Below are 24,395 nucleotides of genomic sequence, written 5' to 3' on the forward strand. Positions count from 1 at the left end.
TCTAGCAAGTTCTGAGCTCTTTACATTCCCTCTAAATTCTGTTAACACTCTGGCCATTTCTTTCTTTAGCTCATCTTACCTTATCAAATTCAGTCGGTAAGAGCATCTGGCCCTTTGCCATTCTACACGGGCTCTCATTACTCAAATCCATACATCTGTTAAATATGTCTATCTTCCAGATTACCTCAGACCACAGTTGCACCAATCACTTCACCTGGCATAGTCTGGGTCACCTTTTCTTCCAACCTTCTATAGCAGTTTCTTTACCACCTTTTCTAGCCGCCACTTGCTTTCTGATCCCAAAGGCCATGGTGTATATATGAGGGTTGGTTTGGTTTATGTCAGCATCTGACATCTAGGCATCCATCTGTATGTCAGTTTGTTGTCACAGGAAAGCTGAATAGCAAGTCACCCCCAGTCAGGCATGGTGGCACACACTTGTAATCCCAGCTACTCAGGAGACTGAGGCAGGAGGATTATAAATTTAAGGCTAGCCTCAGTAATTTCATGAGACTGTCTCAAAATTAAAAAAAAAAAAAAATTAAAGGGTGGAGGATATAGCTCAATGGTAGAGTGCCACTGGGCTCAATCCCCAGTACTGCAAAGACAAGTCACCCCCAAATTCATTTGCTTAAACTATATTTACTTATTTCTGACACGTCCGTGGGCTGGCTCGGAAGTTCTGCCCATGTGGCCCAGGCTTGGCTGACCTTAGCTGGACTTGCTCACAAATCCACAGTCAGCTGAGGGTTGAATGTTCTAGGATGTTCTTGTCCTCCATGCCTCCCACATGCCTCTCCAGCAGGCTGGCCCAGTCATGCTTTCATGATCAGAGGCCAGTGCTGACCCGTTCTCACAACCTAGCAGGATGCTAAAAGAAGAGGCAGAAACAGAGAGCACTTACACTTTTTCAGTTCCTTGCTTGAATCAAATTGCTAACTGACATTGGCCAAAGCAAGCCAAGGGGCCAATCCCCGAATCAGTTTGAACAGGCACTAGCAAAGGGTATAGAAACAGGGAGGCATAAAAAACCAAGGACAGTAATGCCATTGGTTTATAGGTATTTATACAATAGGTATTGGTGATGATCATCACCATTTTCATTTTACAAATAGGAAACTGAGGCACAGAGAAGTGTCTTTCCCAAGGTCATGTGCTGATGCAACGTGGAATTTGGCCTTGAGTCCAGGTGATTGGGCATCCCTACTGCCAATGCAGATAGGCCCTTTGCATTCTGGAAGCCTTCTGGAAACCTCCAACCATGGGGATAACAGGTCCCCTGACTTCCTCTTGGAGCTCTCCAGGGAGGTTCCTCTCGGCCATTGTCCTCAGCAAGCGAAGCCACAGACTTGCAAGGTCTGGCAGCCAGTGGTCCAAAGGGAACATCCCTACCTGTCCCTATCTCCAGGCCTCACATGGCCACGGCCGCACAGTGAAGCCTTGCAGGGGTTAAAAGCAAGGAAGAGAGAAACAAAAGAAGGAATAAAGTCAAGAAATGTGCCATGAAGCTTCTTGCAGCGCAAAGCAGAGAAAGTCATTTCCAACTTCTTTCATCTCGAAGATGAAGCCACTAAATAAAGGGGCAAAGCGGCGAACACAAGGGCTTTTAATCTGTCTCATCTCCTTCATAATAACTGCAAATTTTCCCTGGGCCCCTGGGAGTGAGCCTCTTCCCTCCGCTCGGCCTTATCTCCCCCTCCACATTTCGCGCGCGCTGCCCGGGCTGTCCCGGCGAGGCCTGGGGGAGCCGGCGCTCCCCGCCTCATTGTTCGGCGGCCCGGGGCTCGGAGGAGGGATGAAGGCCAGTCAAAGGGAAGCGGGTCCGCCGCGCCTTCATTAACGGCGGCCTTTCAGCGGCGCGCATATCAGAGCGAGGCCTTTTCAGAGGCGCTAATTAGCAATTTGGAGCCTTGCCCCCTCTGGAGAGGCGCCTTCAATCTAACAAGTGGGAACAGCGCTGCGCTCCCCCTTTCCCCTTGCACTTAATATTTATTGTTTTCCATTCTCTCCCTCTCCTTCCCTTCCCCTCCCCACCCGCCCCATTGTCCAGCTCAGCGCCAGATAAGGCCCGGGGAGGGGGTGCATCATTAATCACTCTTTTAATTCTCGGCTAATGATAACTTTCTCTCTGGGAGAGAAGTTAATCTTTTCCTGGATATCGAGAGCGAGGGGAGAGTGCGGCCGGTGGGGGTGGGGTGAACACCGAAGGGTAGGCATGCAGGAGGGGCTACTGTCATCCTCCTGGCCCCAGCCCGCTTCTCGAACTTTCCAGACTGACCTGTTGGCATTACTCTCATTCTTCCTGGCTCCTCTTCCCACCGGGGGCCTTTCCCAGCCGCGCAGGGTGGCACAGGTTTGTAGTCCCAGCAACTGGAGAGGCTGAGGCAGGAGGATCTCAAGTTCAAGGACAGCCTCAGCAACTCAGGGAGATGCTGTCTCAAAATAAAAATAAATAAATAAAAAGGGCTGGGGATGTAGCTCCGTGGTAAAGCACCCTGGGTTCAATCCACAGTACCAAAAAAAAAATTTTTTTTTCAACACATTCTTCAAATTTCAGCTCAGATGTCACCTCCTCTGTGAAACCAGCCCTGATTGTCCTGGCTGAATTCCACTTCCTCTCTCTGAACTCTCACTCATAGCCCCTGTCATACCCTACTATTATAGTGAACTCTTCACACCTTTTGGTTTTATACAATTCAAAATATAAAGACTATCAACTCTTCAAAATGTCTGTATCCTAGTCAGGCACGGTGTCGCAGGACTATAAGCCCCGCAACTTGGGAGGCAAGGCAGGAGGATTGCAAGTCTGAGGGCAGCCTGGGCAACTTCATGAGACCCTGACTCAAAATAAAAATTAACAAGGGCTGCGGACGTCACTCAGTGGAAGACATGCAATAGTGGGGAGGGAGAAAAAGAAAGAAGACCTACCTACTCTGTGCATGGGTGGATCAACAAATTCCTGGCTGCCACAGAAATACAGGCTTTCATTTTTCTCTACTAAACATTTAAATTGCACTTGCTATATGCCACATGCTATTTTAAACACTTACTAGTTGCCTTAGTTTGGGTATTGAGTGGCCCCAATGTTTCCTGTCTTGGAGGCTTGGTCAGGAGTGGCACTATTGACTATTGAAGGTGGTAGAACCTTTAAGAGGTGGGAATCCTCAAGCCATGGGATCCCCATTGCTTTAACATGCTCCCCTGCCATGATGTGCTGCCCTCGCCAGAGGCCCAAGTCAGTGGAGCTACCTGATGATCTTGCACTTGAACCTCCAGAACCAGGAGTGAAAATAAACTCTTAAAGTGAATCAGCTCAGGTATTTTGTGGCCGTAACATGAAGCTGTCTGATACACCAGCATTTACTCATTTCTCCTTATAGCAACCCTGTAAGACAGGTGAATCGACCTTTCACAGATGCAGAAATGAAGACACAGAGAGGTTAAGTAACTTGCCCATGATCACAGCGCTGTTAAGCAGAAGAGCTGGGATTTGCACGCTGGCTGCCAGCCTCCGGCATCAGTGCTCTCAGGACCAGTTTGCTAGGATGTGATCTTGGCTTCCACTCAGTCCCTTGCCTCTCTACACGCTCGGAGGAGCGTACTGAGAGGGAGGCCCATGTCAAAAGTCCAGACGATGCACAAGAGGTGGCACAGGTGGCAGATAGGCAGGTGCCACCTGGACAGCCACACACCAGCCAGACTTTACACCTGGTGTTTGACACTTGATCACAAAATAAGCACTATTGGTGGGCTAAGCCCTGGGCCCTGGCCCGTGGCCGTGACCCCTGGGTAACCTGGTCTCCCTTCTCACCCTTGGTGGGGACGCTTCACTTACTGAGGCAGCAGAAGCAAAATTCCCAACCGACTCTGGATTCTGCCATGCAGAAGTGAGTGGAGTGGAGTGCCCCGGAGAGGGAGGGAGGGCAGGCGAGCCCCCGAAAATCCCCTCCGAATTATAAACATATCCTCTTTAAGTACATTTCTAAGGATAACATTTGTATTACTCTGTCCTGTGCCTGCAGATAGAGCCTGCTTATCTCCTCCATCTCCCTTCCTTTCTCTCCGCTCTGCCGGGAGCAGTCCCTATCTGAAGCCACGCTGGCAATCCGCTTCCCTGCCATTGTTTCGATCGAGGGGAAAAATTAATTTCTGCCTATCGTTAATTGAGAGAATTGTGTGGAGGGCGAGGGAGGGGGAGGGGGGAGAAGAGGAAGGAAAGAGGCGGAGGGGAGCAATCGTGTTATTAACCGTGTCCCTTTCATAAGCAAATATTCTGATTGCCATCAGCGAGATGAGAGGCTCATTAATGCAGGAAGCAGAGAGGTGATTAGAGAACTTTTCAAGAGCTAGGAAGCTAAGCTGGAGGGAGAGTCGCAGGGATCTGCAGGCCCAGGGATTTGGGAAGGACTGAGCTGGGGGAAAGCCACTAGCCTTTAGATGGCCTTTCCTAATCTTCTCCAGTCTTAGTCCTTCTCCTCAGGACTCCCTTTCAGATTCCAACGCCCTGAGGCAGGGTTGGGAAGAATGCAAAAAAGTGAGTGAAACTTCACGGACGTCTCCTCCCTTCTAAAGTCTCCACCTGGTACTAAACTGGGGGTCTGTGAGTCAAATTTTTCAGGACCCCAAACATGCTTGTCTAACGCCCGTTTTTTAATTATGAACTTGTCTTCACTCCGCGATTTGCCAATCCAGGCAAGTTCCTGATTACTACCTGTTATAGTTTGGATGTGAGGTGTTCCCCCCAAAACTCACCTGTGAGACAATGCAAGAAGGTTTGGAGGAGAAATGATTGGGTTATGAGAGTCTTAACCCAATCAGTGAATGAATCACCCGATGGGATTAACTGAGGTGGTAGCCGAAGGCAGGTAGGGTGTGGCTGGAGGAGGTGGTCATTGGGGGCATGCCTTTGGGTTTTTTATTTTGTATCTGGCCAGTGGAGTCTCTCTGCTTCCTGATCATCACTTCCCTCTGCCACACTATTCCACCATGATGTTCTGCCTCATCTTGAGCCCTGAAGAATGGAGCCTATGGACAGAGACCTCGGAAATCATGACTCCCTGAATAAACTTTTCCTCCTCTACAATTGTTCAGGTCAGGACTTTTACCCACAGCAGTGAAAAGGCTGAATAAAAACCTGCCCTCTTCCTGCCTCGCTTGTTTTTGTCCTTGCCTGGCCTATGTATGCAGCCCTGGTCAGACTGGGACTGCAAAGTTCAGAACTGCTGGAGGTGCTGAGGACTGAGGGGAGCAGAGGGGACTGTGTGGGGTGGTGGCAGGAGTGGGTGCTGTTGGCGCAGTTCATCTCTTCCTGACCTGCCTCTGATTTCAGCCACAACCACGCTGGTCAGCATCGTGTGAACCATCCTACCCCAGCCTGCTCCAACCACAGCCTCACCTTTCTCCCCAGTTTTCGGCCCCAGGGGAAGTTGCTCAGCAGCAAATCTCCCCCTTCCCAACATCACACAAGGACGGGGAGAAGTAATTGGGTTATGAGAGTTTATGCCCCCTTAGCCCATGGTGGACAGAAGGCTCCTGAGGCATTCTGTACCCAGCTCAGAGGACCTTGCAGCGCCAAACCCTGCTGCCCACAGCGGCTCCAAATCCTTTTATGGACTTTCCCTCCTTATTGGCCTCACTCTCTCCACCCTGCACTCCTGCTCCCTGGTGTCGCCTCTCAAACTATCTGGACCCTCATCCACTCAAGTTCTGCCTTCAGGAGAACAGAAAGGAAGACAGTGGTCATATGTATCTTCAGTACAAAGGGTCAGAGAGGGCCACCAGGGAGAGTGGCAGCCACTGCCTCCAAGCAGGGCTCCATGTGGCTTTGGGCAGCAGCAGGTGCCACAGACAAAGGCCTGTGTAAGGGTAAAAGAGCCCAGACCAGGAGCCAGGGAAGTTGTGGAAGCTACAGGTGAAGCTCAGGTGCCAAGACCAAGCCACATGAGGAGTCAAAGGTGAGAACACCTAGGAACAGACACCCTGCATGCTCTGGTTAGGGAGGGCTGTGCATGTGGTCGTAGGGTGGCCCGGCCCAATGGCCAACTCCCCAGGCCATGGCCAGCCTTTGCACCTGGGCTCAGGGTGCTTCAGACACTGCACGGCCATCTCTGGGTGCTTCTATGCCCCTCCCCACCTTTGCTCCCAACTGTGCACATGGGAAGTTCCCCATAGCAAATAGAAACCCTGCCCAGTTCTTCACACCTGGGCCCGTTAGCTCCCAGAATCCGTCTTGAGGCCTGCTTTCTTTTTTTTTTTTTTTTTTTAAGTACAGAGCACTCTACCTCTGAGCTACATCTCCATCCCTTTTTATTTTTTTATTCTGAGACAGGATCTCACTTAGTTGCCTAGGCTGGCCTTGAACTTGTGCTCCTCCTGCCTCTGCGTCCCTAGTCACTGGGATTACAGGTGTGCACCACCATGCCTGGCTCCAAGGCTCCTTTCAAAGTAAGATGCTCCACTGGAGGCATGAAAAGAGACAGAGGTGGAAGCATCCGAGGGAGAGGCATCTGATGCAGGCCTCCAGGGACAGGACCAGAGTTGTCCTCTCCACCACACCCAAATCCAATGGACAACTCAATTTCCTTCCAGAAACCAAATATTCCCTCCAGATGTATTGACTCCAAAACTAGGGGATTGACCAAGATCAAAAAGAGCTCAAGGAAAGAATAAGAAATAGGAAAAGAAGAAAAGAAAAGGAAGAAAAGAGAGGGAGAAGCCGATTTTCAGAACAATCTCCATTCTCTGCGGTGCATTCTGTTTAAAAAAATGGAAAAGGAATGATGGAGAAGGGGAGAGAGTCAGACAAGTTTAATGATGTGTGTTCAAAGCTCAGATTGGAAAAATGACAGAGAAAAGCAGCCTGTTTCGGCACTAATAAATTGTTCTCTGCCGTGAGAGGCGCCTGTCGCGGCATTAATACAGGCCCCTAATACACGGGTCAGGGTTAAGTAATTCTCTCCGGCAACTTAAGCGAATAATGAAGCTGGCAGCGGCTGGTGGTGCGGTGGGAGAGATGGTCTCTGCCGCCGGCACTTTGTCTTCATTTATTATGCCAGCGGCGGCACGGACGGGAAGCCTCCGAGAGGAGATATCGCTTCATCTCGGCAAGGTAATGAAAGCCGGGCTGGGGGAGGATAAACCAATTTGCCGGCTGACACTGGAAGGAGTGATTTGCGGACCCAGGAAGGGGCGAGGAGGGCCCCGCACAAGGAGGCACAAGGCTAAACCAAAATGGGCCGAAGCCCTTCCCCAGGCAGAGACCTGGCCCAAGGGCCATTGAGTGGGGCAAGCTGGGAGGGGAAGGGTCAAGGCCAAAGACCCAGGTGAGTGCAAGGATCCTGGAGGAGCGAGGGGACCGGCAAGCCAAGAAAGGTCAAAGATGCATACTGACTTCGAGAGCAGAGGGCCAAGACCAGGGAAAGGAGTGGTGTGAAGAAGAGACCAGACATGAAAGTAATGGTCAAGAATAGCAGTGGCGCCAGTCTCTGTGGTGCATCCCAGCAGCTCGGGAGGCTGAGGCAGGAGGATGGCAAGTTCAAAGCCAGCCCCAGCAACTTAGTGAGGCCCTAAACAACTCAGTGAGACCCTGGCTGTAAATAAAATATAATAAAAGGGCTGGGGATGTAGCTCAGAGGTTAAGCACCCCTGAGTTCAATACTGGATACCAAAATAAAGAAAGAAAAGAAAAGAAAAAGAATAGCAGCGGGGCAGAGGAAGTTGACTGTGGATTGCAGGGGCTACCTGGTTGGCTGATAACAAGCTTCAAACATTTGGAACTTAACTGTTTTCCCAAATGGAGAGTCTTAGTTGTCCCAAAAGACCCTGGTGGTCAGATAGTTCAGTGATCACTTCCACTATGGACAGCTCAGGCAAGATGGCAGTCAGAATTGCCTCTGGCAGCTTCCGTCCTCCAGTGATAACCTCAGACAGCAACCTGAATTTTGGGGCAGAGAGCCCGAGTCTGCTTCTAAGGGAGTGAGGTGGAGGTGTGATGAGTCATGATACCTGGAGCAGCTCTTTCTTCAGGTCTCATCTGAATCACTCGCTGCAGATGACTCTGCAATTCTCCCTTAAAAGTGAGGGGGACCCTCTGCTGTCCAGGTGCTCAGGTGAGTCTTCCTTGCAATTGAGTACCTGCGCCCAGTTACCACTCTTCTTTGTCACCTGGGAAGTAGCATAAAAGAAAGGAAGGACTGTTGAAGGGACCACACCTGCCAGTCCTTTCAGAATGTTGGTGACTATATAGTCTGTGTTCCAAGGTCACAACCGAAATAGGTGGCACACTCACAGGAGTAGGCAGAACCCCAGCGATGCAGGCAGGGGTACATAACTGCCCTACTACTTTCCTGAATACCATCACCTTTCTTCCTTCTCTTCAGAACTTTGGACAGCTCCAGCCCGAGGTGCAGCAGACTAATGGGACTTTCTTCCATTATGAAGTTCTCAAGTTCCCTAAGACCTATTCTGATGGCTTCCACCCCAGATCATGACAAGCAGATCTTTCATAGTCAATAAAGGGAGAACAGTCTCAACATCCCCACCTTCCCTCTTGCCAACATTAACTTCTTTCCTGCACACGTGTGTTCAAGACACACACACACACACACACACACACACACTCACTCACTCCTAGTTACACAGTTACTTTTCTCCCCTGATGTGGGCTAAGGATTTCCAATAAGGACCAAATATTTGAAGCTTAACACCGCAGTCTCTAGAGGAGCCAGGCCAATTTCACACTAATCTAACCCATGAAGGGAGAGAGCATCGGAAGCAAAAATTACATCAAAGAGAAGTTAATGCCGAGAAGCAGGCAACATTAAAAGGAGCTGCTTTCAGTTTCAAATGACTACACCAATCTGGATTAAGAGATCAGCCTGCTGAATGCCTGTATCACCATTTCTGTGCCCGGGCACCAGGCAGAATGAAGCCTTATCCTCAGGGGCCAGTCTGAATGGGGGTCAGAGGAGAATACGAAGCTTCCGCCCCTAACTACACATTCATTGACATGGGATGTGCTCTGGGCTAAGGGCTTTTAAGAAAAAATGTTCAAGAGATAGAGGGAAAAAAAGATTAGACAGGAGCACATCAAAATGTTAACTCTATATGTAGTGATTCTTTTTCCCTCTGTTGCTCCAAATGTTCTGTAATGAAGTTTTATTACTTTCAGGGTGATGAAAATAAAATAGATGTTCAAACAGCAATGGAACCTCAGTGGGGCTTTCCTCTCCATCTCAGATTTATATCTCTGGGCATTTTCTTTATGCACCACACTTAGCCCAGTTATGTCTATGGGCATGAGCACTTTTATCAATGATGGTGTTGAGGATTACCATGGTGTAGTGAGGGATGGAGAGTGGGAGGGTTGTAGGTTCATTCACTAATTCTAAGACGGTAGTAGATGGCAATCTGAGAAGTTTTTGACATCTGTATTCTCCCCTTTATCCAGATGTAATGATTCCGCCATGCTAAGTCCTCAGTAATAGAATGAATGAAAAGATCTTTTTGCATTTCATTTGACCACAGACTTGCTCCAAGTAGTCCATTTAAATTCATCTTTCCTTTTCCATAAGGCCGCCCTGCTCTCTCCAAACCCCTGACCTGCTGCTTGGGACAGAATTCTCTCTGCCCTCCTGTGCTCCCAGCATGGAAAGGGCTGCTTGGGCAGTCAGTCCCCCTTATACTGAGACCACCCATCTTTCCCCAATCTGCCCATTGCTGGGCTTCTTCCCACCAGAGCCCGCGGTGAAAACCCACAGGGTAGAGAAGTAGAGGGGCAACAAGAGAGAGTGGCCGGCCTGCAGGACCCCTGGGAGAAGCCGCCAGTCATCCGGTTTTAAGTGGAGCTGAAGTGAGACCAGCCTCCTGTCCACCCCTCCTCCTGCCCACCCCCAGGCGGCAGCCTGACAAGTGTAAATCCCAGAATGAATGAAGGCGCCCGGGCCGGTGGAGCTGGTGTCTCCGCGCGCATCTCCGTGCTGATTGACTTGTCGCCTCTGCGAGGCTGACTCTATCAGCTCCTCGGTGCCTCCAATTCCAGGTGTGATTTAGTTTGGAGATGAGAGGTGACAGTTAACATTGGTACTCGTCACTGTAGATCAGACGCAGTCACGCTGTCTTCCCTTCCCTCCTCCCCAGCCCGCCCCCTCCTCCCAGAGCCCACCTCCCTCTGGCTGGCGGTCCCCCAGCACTCGGGCCCCTCTGCTTTCCACCCTCGGTGTGTCCATGTCTTTCACAATGTCCAACGCCTTCCTCCGGCGGGCCCTCCTATCTCTCGAAGCCCAAGCATCCTTGTCTTTCCTGGGAAGCCTTAGGGGGTCTTCCTTTCCCCTAGGTCTTGCCTCTCTCTTGATGAGCTCAGCCTCCTGGACCCTACTGGCCCCTGGCTCAGGATCCCTTGCAGGAGTCACAGGGATAGCACTGGGAGAGGGATTTCATTTTGCTGTTTCTTTTGCTTTTTCATTTCTGTGCGCAATTCTTAGGTGCGCAGCTTTGTGACATCTTACATATACAACATCCGTGGCATCACCGCGTCAAGTCATAGCGTAGCCTCGCACCCCAGCTGCCTCCCTCCTGCCCCTGCCAGTAAAGGAGATGTTTGAGAATAAAAATCCTCCTGGAAAGGAGACCTGGATTAGACGGGAACAAATCTCTTCCACCTGGAGGATCCAGAAAAAATCTCGAATGTTGTGTGTGGGCAAGGCAGTGCCTCTGTGCAGGATCTTAAGACGACCTACCCCAGGCAAAGGGCAGCCAGTGGTAGATGAGTCCCGACCTTGTGTCCAGGATGCACAGCTCTCTCCTCTGCTTTAGTAGTGGAGACGGGCTGGGAAGACTGCTTGGTCAGCCTCCACAGCTCAAAACCCACTGGCCTTTCTGGTTTCTGAAGTCACCTGGTTTCAGCAATGTGCGATCTTGTCAAAGGACTGGTATGTCCTTCCTCCAGACCTCTCAGGCTATCTTCTTGAAGCCCATTTTGCTCATTCCACAGTCCCCTGATCAGGTGGATGCAGCACTGCAGTATTCTCCATGCACAGGCAAATAAAACATGGTCTTTCTTCAGCAACCTCTAGTCCTGCTGGGGAAACATGGCCTTCGACCTCTACTCGACAGGGTTAAGTGCTCTTTAGAGAAACAAAGAATCAGAAAGGAAATTATAGCTAATGCTATCTATAGGGGTCAGGAGAGACTGAAAAAGGAGCCAAAGTTTTCCAAAAATGTCAGGGTGGAGGCCATAAGAAGCTGTCTACACTGATAGTTCTGGGATGCAGAGGCAGCAATGGGGGACACCCAAGGGTCTTTACCATAAACCTAGACAGGCACGCCCTTAGGATGGCTCAAGTTTCCTGGGAACCATGGAAGTTCTTTTTATCATCTAACCTTTAATTGCTGGGTGGTAAATAAGGCAGATGAGGCTCTTGGCCTTCACAGAACTTAGGGGGAAAGGGAAGATAATAAATAGTTGTGTGTGTGTGTGTGTGTGTGTGTGTGGTGATGGGGAGCCACACGGCCTCCTGCATGGTGAGCAAGTGCTTTGCCACTGAGCTACATCTCCAGCCCTTGACAGCACATCATTTGAGGTGCATCGTGGAACTTGGAGTCGGAGATCCCAGCTCTCTTTATGAAGGAACAATATGCATGTGGGAAAACACACAAATACTGGTGTACAGCTGAACACATATTTACATATGTCTACCCCAACAGTGTGCTGGTAAATATGTAAGGGGGCCATCATGGGAGAAAAGATCTGAAGGTAACTTTTGCCCATTTCTGTGACATAAGTACCCCCACTATGGCTTATTTCCAGCCACCAGTAGGACATCACTGAATGCAGATTTGGGGAAGGATGCACAGATTGAGCTTCTGTGAGCTTCTGTGAGCCAGATCCGGCACCTCCCTGAGCTGTAGGCACAGTGCAGAACAGGGTCATGTAGCCACCAGTCCAAGCCAGACACATTCTAGAACATTCTAATGACAACATTCTCTGCTGTGCCCATTCACCATCTAGTAGAAATAGTAGAAATTTTGTCTGAACACCTGAATGACATATAAGCAGACCCCCCTCAAGCCGTGGAAGGGACCAGAAGGTTGGTGGGGGACAGAGTTAGTTCCTTGGATGAAAAACTGCCCTTTTCTAGACTTCCAGAAAGTTCAATGTTCAGGAAGATGAAGGATTTTAGCCATGCTGCCCCAAGAGATCTACGGGTTCCCTGAGGATGCTTTAGGGGTCACTGATTAGGGGGCTCTTTCCTGGCTAATAGAATGCCTGCTGCTTCTTTACCAATGACAGTTTTAGCTTAGATCTAGTCTCTTCTTATAGAGAAGAGTCCTTAACATGCAAAATTATAGAATTGCCCACTTCCTGAAAGCATCCAACCAGAGCAAAGCCCCACCTCCTTGAATCCTTCCCCAAATTGCCTACCACAAACCCAAATCCTTTAGGAATTCGTTTAAACTCCCCTCTTCCTGAGACCAGCAGTCCCCATGGTTGCAACAGGTTGATAAGCCCAGCTTTGCTCCCCTCGGGAGTGCTCCTGATGGCTTTCTCTGGAGCACACCGCACGTGTTCCCTGGGCCTCCCAGACACGGACATTCCTATAGGAGCCCAAGGACAGTAAGTCATGTGCAGGAGGTAAGGGAGATCGGGGAGGGGGGTTGGAGGGAGATGGGGTCTGCCAGGGAAACAGACCAGGGTTCAAGTCACCAGGAAATGGGACTCACGTTTATGAGACTTTAGAACTCACCGCAATCCTGTAATGTAAAGAATGGGGAACCTCATTTTTATAGCTGATTAAACAGAGTTCGAGAGAGAATAATAATTTGCCAAAGTCACACAGTAAATGACTGGGATTCTAACTCAGGTCCTCTGAAACTCATATGGTGAAGCCCTAACACCCAAAGTGAGTATGTGGAGGTGACCTGGGCGGGGCCTTTTGGATGTAATTAGACTGAGATGAGGTCATGGGGGAGGGGCCCCTCTGATGAGATTGGTTTCCATATAGGAAGAGGGAGGCCAACGCTCTTACTCATCATTGGGGGATACATTGGTGAGCCAGGAAGAAAGCCCTTAGAAAGAATGGAATCTACTGGGACCTTGACCTTGGACTACCCACCCTCCAGAACTGTTTTTTTAAACCACACTGTCTGTAGCATTTTGTTACGACAGCCTGAGTAGACTAAGACTTCATATTTGTCTGATTTCAAGGTCTACTACACAGAAAGCCACATTTCCTGATTTTTTTTCCCATTTTAGTATTAAATTTTAACTATAAAACTAATACAAAAATAAACTCTCACTGTAAAATAAAAAAATCAGTAATGACCAACAAGTCTCGGTGTCTTTCTGCTTCCCTAGAGGTTATCACTGTAGCAATTTTGGATGTAAACTTCCAGTTTCTTCTCTGTGTACCCACATACAGACACATGTACCCTTAGGAAAGATACAATGCCCTCTGCCAGCTGCGGACAGAGCAGCAGGCCGCCATCTTTAAAGCAGAGAGCAACGAAGCTCACCAGACACTGAATCTGCCAGAGCAGCCCCCAGAACTGTGGCTAATAAACATATGTTGTTTATCAAAAAGAGAGAGAGAGAATATATATTATTATTCTTTGGTGTGGTTTTGTGTTTGTGTGTCTAGCCTGTCCACAGCTTTGTCCCTGGGACCTAGAACAGTGCCTGGCACCTAGAAGGTGCTCAGTAAATGCTTGCTGGTTGGATAAACGAATGAACACTCAATCTGAGGGTCCTTCCACACGAACACCTAGAGACTTATCACATTCTTTTCACCATCATGAGGTGCTCATAGCGGGTGTGGCAGCGGGTGGCTCTGTACTTGGTGTGGCCCTTCTCGACCAGTGGACACCGAGGTTGTTCCTAGTTTATCCCCATCACAATGCAGCAGTGACACTCAGGCCCATGTCACCTCGTGCACATGAACATGCCTTTCTCTGGGATGGACACCAAGAAGCAGCATTGGTGGATCATGGGAAATACAGGGTTTTAACTTTAACCGTCCCTCCTCCAAGGAGGATTTACTGTTTATATTCCCCCGGCTTCCCCGTCCTTTCCACAATATCTGATATCACTATTCTTTTACATTTTGCTTATTTGGGGGGTGGAAGATGGTACCCGTCAACTTTTCTGCCTTTTCTTTTCCTGCGATGACTCATAGCAAAGGGCACCCACCATAATTTCTGTGGAAGAAAGGGGAGGGAAAGATAAAAGAAACTGGAAGTTTATTCAGGGAAACTGGGTAAAATTACCAGCTGCCATTTACTGAGCACAACTCTGTGTACATGTCAAGCATATATCTGGGACATAGGAGTATTTGGGTTTGAGTCCTGTCATTTTCTAACTGTGTGACTCTGAGTGAGTCACTTAATCATCCTGTATCTTGGGTCCCCCATCTATTAAATGGGGGATAATAGTATTTACTTCATACCATTGCTGGAAGAATTAAATAAGCTAATATTGGTAACGTTTTTGAAAGAGCCTGTCCGCAGCAGTATAATAATATTTGTTAGATGATTTAAAATATTATGTGTCTGTTCTGATTTGGATACATGAGGTGACCCCCAAAACTCCTATGTTAATACGAGAATTTTCAGAGGTAAAGTGATTAATTATGAGAGTTGTAACCTAATCCACCATGGTGTGAATGAACTAACTGGGTGATAACTACAGGCAGGTGGGGCATGGCTGGAGGAAGAGGGTCACTGCGGTCATGACCTAGAAGGGTTCATCAGCCCTGTGGCGCCCCCTCCTTTCTTTGCTTCCTGGTGAGCAGAGCAGATTCCATACCTTCCACCATGATGGTCCTCCTCACCTCAGGCCCTAAGCAATGGAGGAGCTGACCGGTATTGAACTAAACCTCTGAAACTGTGAGCCCAAAATAATCTTTTCATCCTCAGAGTTGTTCTGAGTGGGTACATTGGTCATAGCAAATAAAAAGCAGACTGATTCAATGCCAGAGTCTCATTCTTTGAGTATATTGACTCATTTGAGCTGCACATCAGTTTGAATGTGATAAATACGGTTGTTAATTCCATTTGTTGGAAAAAGAAATGGGGACTGAGAGGTTTGTCCAAGGTCACAAAGCTATGCTGAGCACCTGAGATCTGAGTCCAGGTTGTCCAGCCCCGTGTAACTTGGCACTGTATGCTGCTGTGTGAAAGAGAGAGATTGTATCAGCCAGATTCCTTCTTAGGATAGCTGTGGAAGTTGGGGTAAAACTCTCTTGAGATGCCTCTCAAGAAAGCATCAAGGACGAGGCCCTCATAGCCTCTGTCAGAGGACACTCCAGCCTTATCTAGGATGTCCCAGCCTGTGAGACCAGGGATCACTCTTCCCTTCAGCTTCGCCAGTCCTGGAGTCCAGAATCCAAAAGTCTTGTGTCCACACCCCAGCTCCGCTACTTCCTTGCTCTGCAAACTGGCAAACTTCCTAACCCTGACGACCTACCTTCTCTTCCTCTGTCAAAATGCATGCAGGACTTCCAGAGGAATTATTGCCCCTGAGCACTAATGGCTACAAAAATTCCTGTACAACCCAGAGACCCCCAAACACTTCCAATCCTTCCTTCCTTTGGCCTTTGGGCTGTTTGCAGATTTGACTCCTTTCCAATTCTCTCTGCTCAAAGTTCCTACCATCATGAGGAAGAACTAAGAGCTGTGGTATTCCAAGGACAGGCAATGAGCAGTCTGCCCCAGGAGTGGTCAATCAGGGGTGTGTGTTGCCCCTTTGCTTTATTTAGAAACAATGAAACTGACTAAAAGTCAATCTGCTTTTTATTATTACCAAGCGTTAACCATTCTAGACCATGCCAGTGACAATGGTCCCCCCCAGTGGTGAGTTGGTCTAAGTTCTAAATCCTGCACTCAGCAAGCCTGTTATCCAATCCCAGCAGGGACACCCCTGGAGGGATTTCTATTCGGTACAGGTGCATGTATTCCAATAAGGGTCCGGGCTTGAGTCTGGCCCCTGGCAGGAAGTGAACTGCAATGGAGGGATGGCTCCAGGCATCCCAGCCCAGACCATCGGCTCTTCCCACATAACAAAGCACCCCAAAATAATGCAGTTTAAAAATGGTTTCGGTCACGTTCTTGCTTCTGATTCTGTGGGTCAGCAGGGCAGGGCTCAGCTGGGATGGCTCATCTCTAGTCTGTGAGGTCCAACCGGCTCCATCCATCTACAGTTTGGGCTCAGAGTTCCAAAATGGCCTCCTCCTCACACCTGGTCCGCCAGCCAGGAAGGTCAGAACACAGGACTGCCGTCTCTCCTCTCGAAGTTCTCATCCCCCGGCTCTTTCTCACTATGAATGCTCTCTAGCAGGATGACGTGGACTTCTCCACACAGCGACTCAGACCTCCAGGTTGGCACCCTAAGACCTCTTTAGACCCAGGCCTAGAGCTTGCACACCTCACTCTGGTGCACATCCGTAGGCCAGTCCAGGTTCAGAAGGGAGGTGACCACGGCGGGGTGTGCATTCAGAGCGGTGTGCTTCCCTGGGGGCAACTGCATAACCAGCTAGCCCACCAGCGGCCTCCTGAGCTGGCCCGGTCCAGGCCTTCCCCGACAGATCCCCTCAGATCCAAGGGCAGTGAGGTCAGTGACGCGTGCTTCCTCTGTCCCAGCCTTTGTACCCAGGGCTCTGGGGAGCAGCTCAGGATGTGGAGGACACTCTTCCCAGCGTGCCACAGAGGCTGCCCTGGGCCTGGTGCACCGGCCCACCTGGGAGACCCACTACACAAGGCCCCTTTGCTCAGGGGCTTCCGGCACCTCCTGGCATCACCGCCTCCTCCTCCCCGAGCGGCACCCAAGTGTGTCTATCTATTATGAGAAGGGAGAACAAGCCAGCAGTATGTCACGGGAGTGATAATTACATTCCAAACTCCCATCATGCCGTCTGCTGCTGACCTCTCACCCTTCCTCTCTTTTAATCACCCCCCAGCATCACTCACTCTGACAGAGCAGCAGCACAGGCCCTGTGACCTGTCAGCCCAGGGACATGACTTATAGGCCCTCGCAGGTGGACAAAGGGAAGGGAGATAGGCCACATAAATCTCCCGAGTGAATAAAAGAGAGTAATGGAGTGTGCTCCCTGGGCCTGCGCTGGCCGAGTCCTGGGGTCTTGTTATTTGGCGCAGAGTTACGGTGATGAGGAGGTGGCCCACGCTGACATGCGGGTCCCCATCAACCTTGCCCAAGCCAGCGGCCTCCACACGAGTCCCAATGTCACGTCCACCCCGAGGTCCCTGGGGAGGACAGGCAGGGCAGGGGCTGAGGACCAGCGCTGCTGGCTACGGGGGCTGGCTACAAGAACCCCGGAGTAGGAGCAAGCAAAGTGGCCCAGCCTGGCCCCTCCCCAGGTGGGGACCAGTCGGGAGCTCCTAACGGGCAGGGTCAGGGTGTGAGTCTCTAGGCAGCCCCAAGTGGGGTCTCCTACATGGTGACAGGCCTCCTAGACACCGGGCACACATGGGGGTGGCTTCACAGGTATGTGCAGGGTCTGAGTCTCTCTGACTAGCATGAAGTCCCTCTAGGCATCTGAGAAGAAGAGGGAATCTGATGACCTGAAACCCTGACCTGGTCAGGCACATCCCCTTCCAGCCCTTGATTTGGGACGAGTTGATGATTCTGAAACACTCCTTCCTGAGACACCAGCCCGCTCCCAAGTCCTTCCTTACCTGCTCCCTGGGTCTAGCCTGGGGCTGCTGGTGGGTGCCCATAAGCCAATTACCATCTTTTATTTGGTTTGCATTATATTTTTGTCAAATTAGAATTTTTAGGCCTCTGCAGTGCATGCTCCACAGAGGGCTGCCGCCTGGCCCCTTCTAGACCCATCAAGGACGTCTCCCACCTCTTCTCCATAGGGAGTGTGAGCCCCCCGAAGGCCCTGTAGTCCAGGCCTGGCTTCTGGAAGGTTCCACGGAGACCCTCCATCCTTCTTGCATTTCCTTCTCCACCTCACACCTCACTACCAGCCTCTTACCTCCACTTGGAGAGACATTGACTTCCTCAAAACTGTAGGGCTTTAGCTGGGTGTGTTGGTGCATGCCGGTAATCCCAGTGACTGGGGAGGCTGAGGCAGGAGGATCACAAGTTCAAAGTCAGTCTCAGCAACTTAGTGAGGCCCTAAGCAACTCAGTGAGACCCTGTCTCTAAATAAAAAATAAGGAAGGACTGGAGATGTGGTTCAGGGATTAAGCACCCCTGGGTTCAATCCCTGGAATCAAAATAAATAATAAAAAACCCTGTCCAGCTTCAGCTTACTGCACTTGAGCCTTGCAGGTAAGGCCCACAGACAGCACCACCCCACGGGGACAGATGGAGCATGTGTCTGAGGGTTGACCAGCTTGCCCTGGCCCACAGGGCTGACCAGTGAGATGATGGCCCAGAGATTACAGACTGATCTCTCGCCAAGGTGAGGGAGGTTGGGCCAAAACAACCACTACCATCACGTCCCGGTGATGTCCAGGCCCAGCCCACCCTGGTCATTCTCTCTGACCACTCTGGGGTGTCCCTGTTTCTCTGTGGGGTGCAGTTCAGAGAGCTGAGCCCACGTATGGTGCCAACAGTGAAGAGTGGCCCAGATCTACCCACTGCACCCCCAGGCACCCCACTCTTTACAGGAGCGAGGGTCCCCCTGGACACCGCAGCCATGCTGCGCTCAGACTTCCCGAGGCGACAGGCGACTCACACGCCTGCGTCTTCCTTCCCATGTTCCACAGTGAGTCTCCAATGTCCCTTTTGGAGTGTGGTCAGCAGTTTCTTTAATGAAGGCCAATGGCCTCGTCCATGACCCTATCCAACCTCAGCCTCACAGCATTAGCCGCCTCACTCCCGCTCACTGGGATCATCTCTCGGATGACAGCAGGGGCCTTTCTAAACCGTGCTCACGTGCCTTGTGTTTCCTCTCGGGGGCCTTGATTTAGAAAGGGCTGGCCAGCGGGGTAGGAGCAGAGCCCTGTGGGGGCCAGGCCCACATCTGTCTGAAGACTGAACCTCACTGGTGAAAACAGCAGCTCCTACCTCACAAGATCGTCACAAGCTCGATGGGAAAGCTCCTCCCGGGGACAGGCAGCAACGGGAACGTGTTCACTCAACAAGGTAGCGACTGAGAGACGGAGAGGCCTGAACTAAACGGCGTTATGATTCAGCCTACGTTTCCATATCAGTCCCCAAACCACCGTGACAGGTTTTATCCAGCACCCCGAGATACTCCTCGGTCTCAGCAGGAGAGTGAGGCGGCTGGTCTGAGCGAGGCTGGCCCTGGGGCTCACACCCCCCTACGAGCTCCAAAGCCCTCTGATGGCTCTAGAACTGGTTAGGGAGCACGGGTCTTACCGATCAAGAATGGGGGGCACTACCTACTGGGGGGGAAACATGCATTAATGCCTCTCTCTGTTGGCCGAAGTTACAACTTAACCAAGGAGGGTAGGGGCTGTAGCTGTAGCTCAGTGGTAGGGCACTTGCCTGGCATGGGTGAGGCCCTGGGTTCGATCCTCAGCACTGAATAAAAATAAATAAATAAGAGTAAATTCAGTTTCTTTGAAGCCCATATCAACAATCCCCAAAGTCAGGACCCTAGATCACTCGCCACACTAAGTCTTGATACCTAGGAGCCGATAAGGGCATTTCTATCAATTGACAATGCTGTGACTTGCAAGCAACACAACTCAGTCATAGTAGCTTAGCCATAAGGATTTACATACTCTGCATACCAAGGAGATCAGAGGCAGCAGGTTCTAGCAGTGGTTTAGCCGTTCAATCAAACTCAAAGTCCCAGTCTCTCTTTGTTTCTGTTCTGCCACCATTAGCCTATTGGTTTGTGCCGCGTAGTCACAAGATTGCTGCTGTAGCTCCTGGCATCTTAGCCTTGTCTGAGGCACAAAGACAGGAAAAGGATGAGCACCAGTGAATTCTCTCTCATCTTTTCCTAATGAAATATACGGAAAGAGAGAGGTTTTAAGAACTGGTTTATGCGGTTGTGGGGGTTGGCATGTCTGAAACCTATAGAACAGGTCAGCAGGCTGGAAGTTCCAGTAAGTTGACTGATGTCATAGTCCTGAGTGCAAATTCTGCAGGCAACAGGTTGGAAATACAGGCAGCAGGATTTCTATGTTGCTGGGAATTTCTTCTTCTTTGGGAAACCTCAGTCCTAAGACCTTCAGCCGATTGGACCAGGCCCACCCACACTGTGGGTGGCAATCTGCCTCACTCTAGTGATGTAAATGCTAATCACACCTAAAAATACCTCCACGTACCAGGGAATGAGATTGATCAAATCACGTCCTGTGCGTGTGCAAACATGGCATAATGAGTCCATTATGTGTAGTTACAATGCACTGATAAAGCATTTTTTAGAAAAGACTTTCACAGCAACATTTAGACTGCTGCTTGACCAAACAACTCAGCGTGATAGGCTGACCAAGTCCGAACACAGAATCAACCATCACAGAATAATACCAGTCTCAGGGGTTGTTGGCATGGTCCCACAAGTTAGTGCTTCTGGAAGCTCTTGGAACAGAGTTGGTACGTGAAAGTGTTTGTTAAAAAAGAAATTAATTAATATGTGAATAAGGAAATAAATAAACAGACTTGAACCCAGGTCTTCCACCACCGTGGTTTCCAAAGTGTGTCCCAAGGTGCCCTGGGCACAGCAGCACACTCAGAGGGACTGTGGGGTGTTGTCAATGTTCCAGGCAAACAGGACACTTGACATGCTTGGGAACCCCTAGCTCGAGGGCTCCCGGCTTCAACATGAGCTCTTGCTACAGTCTTTTTGGGAATCCCCTATTATCTTTGAGAAGCTGGGTGTTCAGTGGTTGCCGCAATAACAGTTAGTGTGGAACCAGAAACGAGGGTGGCAGTGTCCTCTATAGGTTCGATCTGAAATGTCCCCCAAAGGCTTGTGTGTTAAACTCTTGGCCCCCAACCTGTGGCTCTACAGGGAGGTAGTGCCTCTTTAAGAGGTGGGGCCTAGTGGGAGGAAGTTAGGTCATCAGGGTCCTACCCTGGCCTAGTCCCCCCACCATCTCCTGCTTCCCAGTAGTCATGAGGTGAGCAGACTTCCTGTTCCACAAGTTCCTGCCATGACATGCTTTCTTCCAAAGGCCCAAAGTCACAGAGCCAAGTGACCAAGGACTGAAACTTTCAAAACTGTGAACTAAAATAAACCTTTTTTTCCTTTTAAGTTGATTATCTCAGATATTCTGTCACAGTCACAGAAATCTGAATAATAGTATCCAACATGATCCAAGGTCTGGGAAGCTGTGCAGCACCCAACAGCTTCCTGACATCCCACTGGTATGAAATTGGGGGTAAAAAATCCAATTAAAATATTTTTTAAAAATAAATGTGTACTGTTGTACTGACTTGTCATTCAGACATGCATACTGAAGTTTAGACCTAGCTATTTAAAAAACAAGTTTCAAGTTGTTTAGACTTGGAGCGCCATGAAAAAATTACCCAGCCTAAGAACCTAGGAAGTTCAGCTACTCTGTCCTCTCTTCCTCTGCAGTGCCTTTTTCCCTACTGCATGCAGCGCTTGTCCACATGCAGATGCCCTGAACAACCCCAGGAAGGGAAAGGAGGGAGAAGCGCCTCATCATTCGGAGGTCGAGGACACAGTTCTGGAGGGCCTTCTGAGTCACAGGCCCTGTTCCTGGCACTAGGGAGCAAGCCCTGATGAGACCGAAGCGGCCCTTCTCCATGGAGCGTCCTCACCAGGGACAGGATGACGCAGACCCCAGAAGGGGCTGAAGTAGCCGGACTCCTGGGAGCAACGTTCCAGGCCAAGTCAGAGCTGGGCCTGCCCTTGGTGAACCTGGGACTGTTGGGCAGGGAGGCCACAAGGTCCCAAGAAGGCAAGCTCAGACCCAGGGGCCCCTTTCCCTCTGGGGAAAGCACGTGGACCCTGAGCAGAGGCCCCCGCAGAATCCCCTGGCAGCCCGTCCTCCACCCCAAGCAGGATCGGCTCGGCAGAAGCTGCCTCCTCGCTGGGAAAGGGCTGGCCACGCAGCGCCCGGGTAGGAGAGGGGGAGACGGACCCTCCCTCTCCACCTCGCCAGCTGGGCCCGGGCTCGGGAAGCTGCCGCGCGCAGCCCCCTGCCCTCCCCCCATCTGCCGTTTAACGATGATGGAGGTTGCTGTCAGCGCGTGGCGACAGTAATAAACACTCTTCCTAATAACACAGGGTGTACCTCTTATTAAAATGAATGGACTCCCACGGCGCAGCCTGGGGCCGCTCGGCCGGCCGCCAGCCGGGGACAGCAGCCCTCAACCGGAGCAGTTTATCTGCTGTAATTACTGGCAGGACAATGCAGCGGGGGCTGCTGGGACCGGGGCTGGGCCCAGGCCAAGCTCAGAGACTTCCACACACACCTGGAGAGCTCAGACCTCTCCCAGACTGACTCGGGATCCCCCAGACCTCGGAGGAGAGCTTGCCACCCCGTACCAGGGGTATGCGGGCATCAGTCCAGGGATGGCACACACTCCTGGGGTTAGTTGACACAGACTCCCTGGATGGAGCCCAGGCACGCCCGATGGGTAATGCAGCAGCAGGAGGAGCAAGGCCCCCATGCCAGCACGCCTGTGTGGGGCCCAATCCACCCCACGGTGCAGGAACAGGTGCCGATGCCCTGCGCGCCCATGGGCTTGGACCCCACACGGTGGTGGACAGGAAGGTGTCCCATTATCTACTCTGATGGCCCCATGGCATTTAGCAAGATGATCACTCATCATTTTGTGATTAGTTAGTTTGTGATGAGTTAGTTAGTGAATGGGTGAGTGAGGGAATCGGTGAGTGAAGGAAAAGTCCAGCAGAGGAGTATGGCACAGCGTGAGGGTCTCCCGGGGAAGACACGCACACTCATGCACACGCGCACCCCCCCACACACGAGGAGACAGCACTGGTACCTGCGGGTACTCCCAACACTCACCCATGCACATGCGGGACACGGGCACACACGCTCATTCACACACAGCTGACAACCCCTTTTCCATCTGGTTCAGCCACAGTGTTAGAACAAACACCCTGTCCTCACCTCATGTTGTTGACCGGAGAACCACCATGAGTGACCTTGCTTTCCCAAGTTGCACTGCCTCTAAAAAGGGAGGGGAAAGGGTTTTGTGAGGATCTGAGAGAAGATGAGCCAAGAGTCATGAAGGTTCCCAGCATTTCTTCCTTCATGAATCGGGGCTCTGGCAGCCCAGAATACTCATGATGATGGTGAGACCTCTCCCTGTGGGACCTGCCTAATGGTCAGGTTGGTCATGGGCACCCATGATGGGCCCATGGACAGCCCTGGGTGAGGCTTAGGATAAATCTACAATATTTGTGTGCAGGTGGTGTCAAGGCAAACTCTGAATGGGACAGTTTTGAAGCAAGACAAGGGCAGTGGTCAGGAGACACCCTGAACTGTGTTGCATGGACCACAACAATGATGACGATCATGATAAAAAATTAAAGTGCCAAGCTTTGAGTCCACATTACAAACCAGACTCCTGCTATGATCTTCTACATCTCCGCTCCTAAAGTCGCCATCCTGTGACCAGCAGCAGCAGCATCCCCGGGGAGCTGGTTAGACACTAGGACCTCAGGCCCCACCCAGACCTGCTGGGCAGAAATTCGCACTGGAAACCTCTCCTGGGAGACTCAGGGGAACACCAGAGAAGCACCACGTCACAGTTTGTCTCTGTCGCTGTCTCTGGCCTTAGTTCCAGGAGGTGGTTATTTTTTCCTTTAGGTTTTACGGATGAGGAAACTGAGACCCACCCAAGCCACACTGAAGTGAAGGAGGGTTGGGAGCTGCTCCTTGGATTCCAAGCTTTTGATTCTGTTTTACGCCTCCTACCCCAGGACCCCTGCACTGCCCCCCGCAGCTACCGGAGGGAGAGCAAGAATGAGGGTCAGGCACTCCCCACACGCTGGGCCGTGAGTGCCTGCGGGCGGCAGAGTCCCAGGTGGCTGCCCACAGTGCCCCAGGAGTCCCTCTTGTCGCCCACCTGTGCGGCTCCTTCGCCTGGACCTCTCACACGCGCAGGCCACCAAGGCCTGCTGGGCCAGCCCGGCCAGAGGCCGCCTCCACCTGCGGGTGGCCGGGGTGTCCCAGCCCACCCCGCCCCCACCCCAGCAGGCGCAAGCCGCGCTGTTCCCGCAGCCTCTGGCTCTGGGGTGGCGAGCCGCGCGGCATCTCATTCTGAACCCCTCAATCTTTCCCATTAACTGAGATTGCAGGTTCAGAGCACAAACATCGCCGCCTGTCACTGCCGCCACACATCAGCCATCAGCCGGGAATGGTCTCGTCTCCTTCAATCCATCACACAGGGTTTCTATGGCACTCGCTGGAGATCTCCCTGAGCCCTTCCCCCAGCCCCAGGCCCAGGGAACCCA

General features: G+C 51.0%; 1 long non-coding RNA gene across 1 annotated transcript in view; it reads right to left on the minus strand.

The window, feature by feature from the left end:
• LOC306653774 overlaps positions 1-24,395 on the minus strand; it is a 40,626-nt gene continuing 16,231 nt past the window's right edge. Inside the window, exons 3-5 of the long non-coding RNA XR_013761791.1 lie at positions 8,005-8,163; positions 2,279-2,432; positions 1-871 (exon numbers count right to left, since the gene is read on the minus strand). This is a non-coding gene — a long non-coding RNA (uncharacterized lncRNA). The remainder of the gene's footprint in view (positions 872-2,278; positions 2,433-8,004; positions 8,164-24,395) is intronic.

This window comes from Sciurus vulgaris (genome assembly GCF_902686455.1).
Source record: "Sciurus vulgaris genome assembly, chromosome: 2".
In the NCBI taxonomy this organism is placed as follows: domain Eukaryota; kingdom Metazoa; phylum Chordata; class Mammalia; order Rodentia; family Sciuridae; genus Sciurus; species Sciurus vulgaris.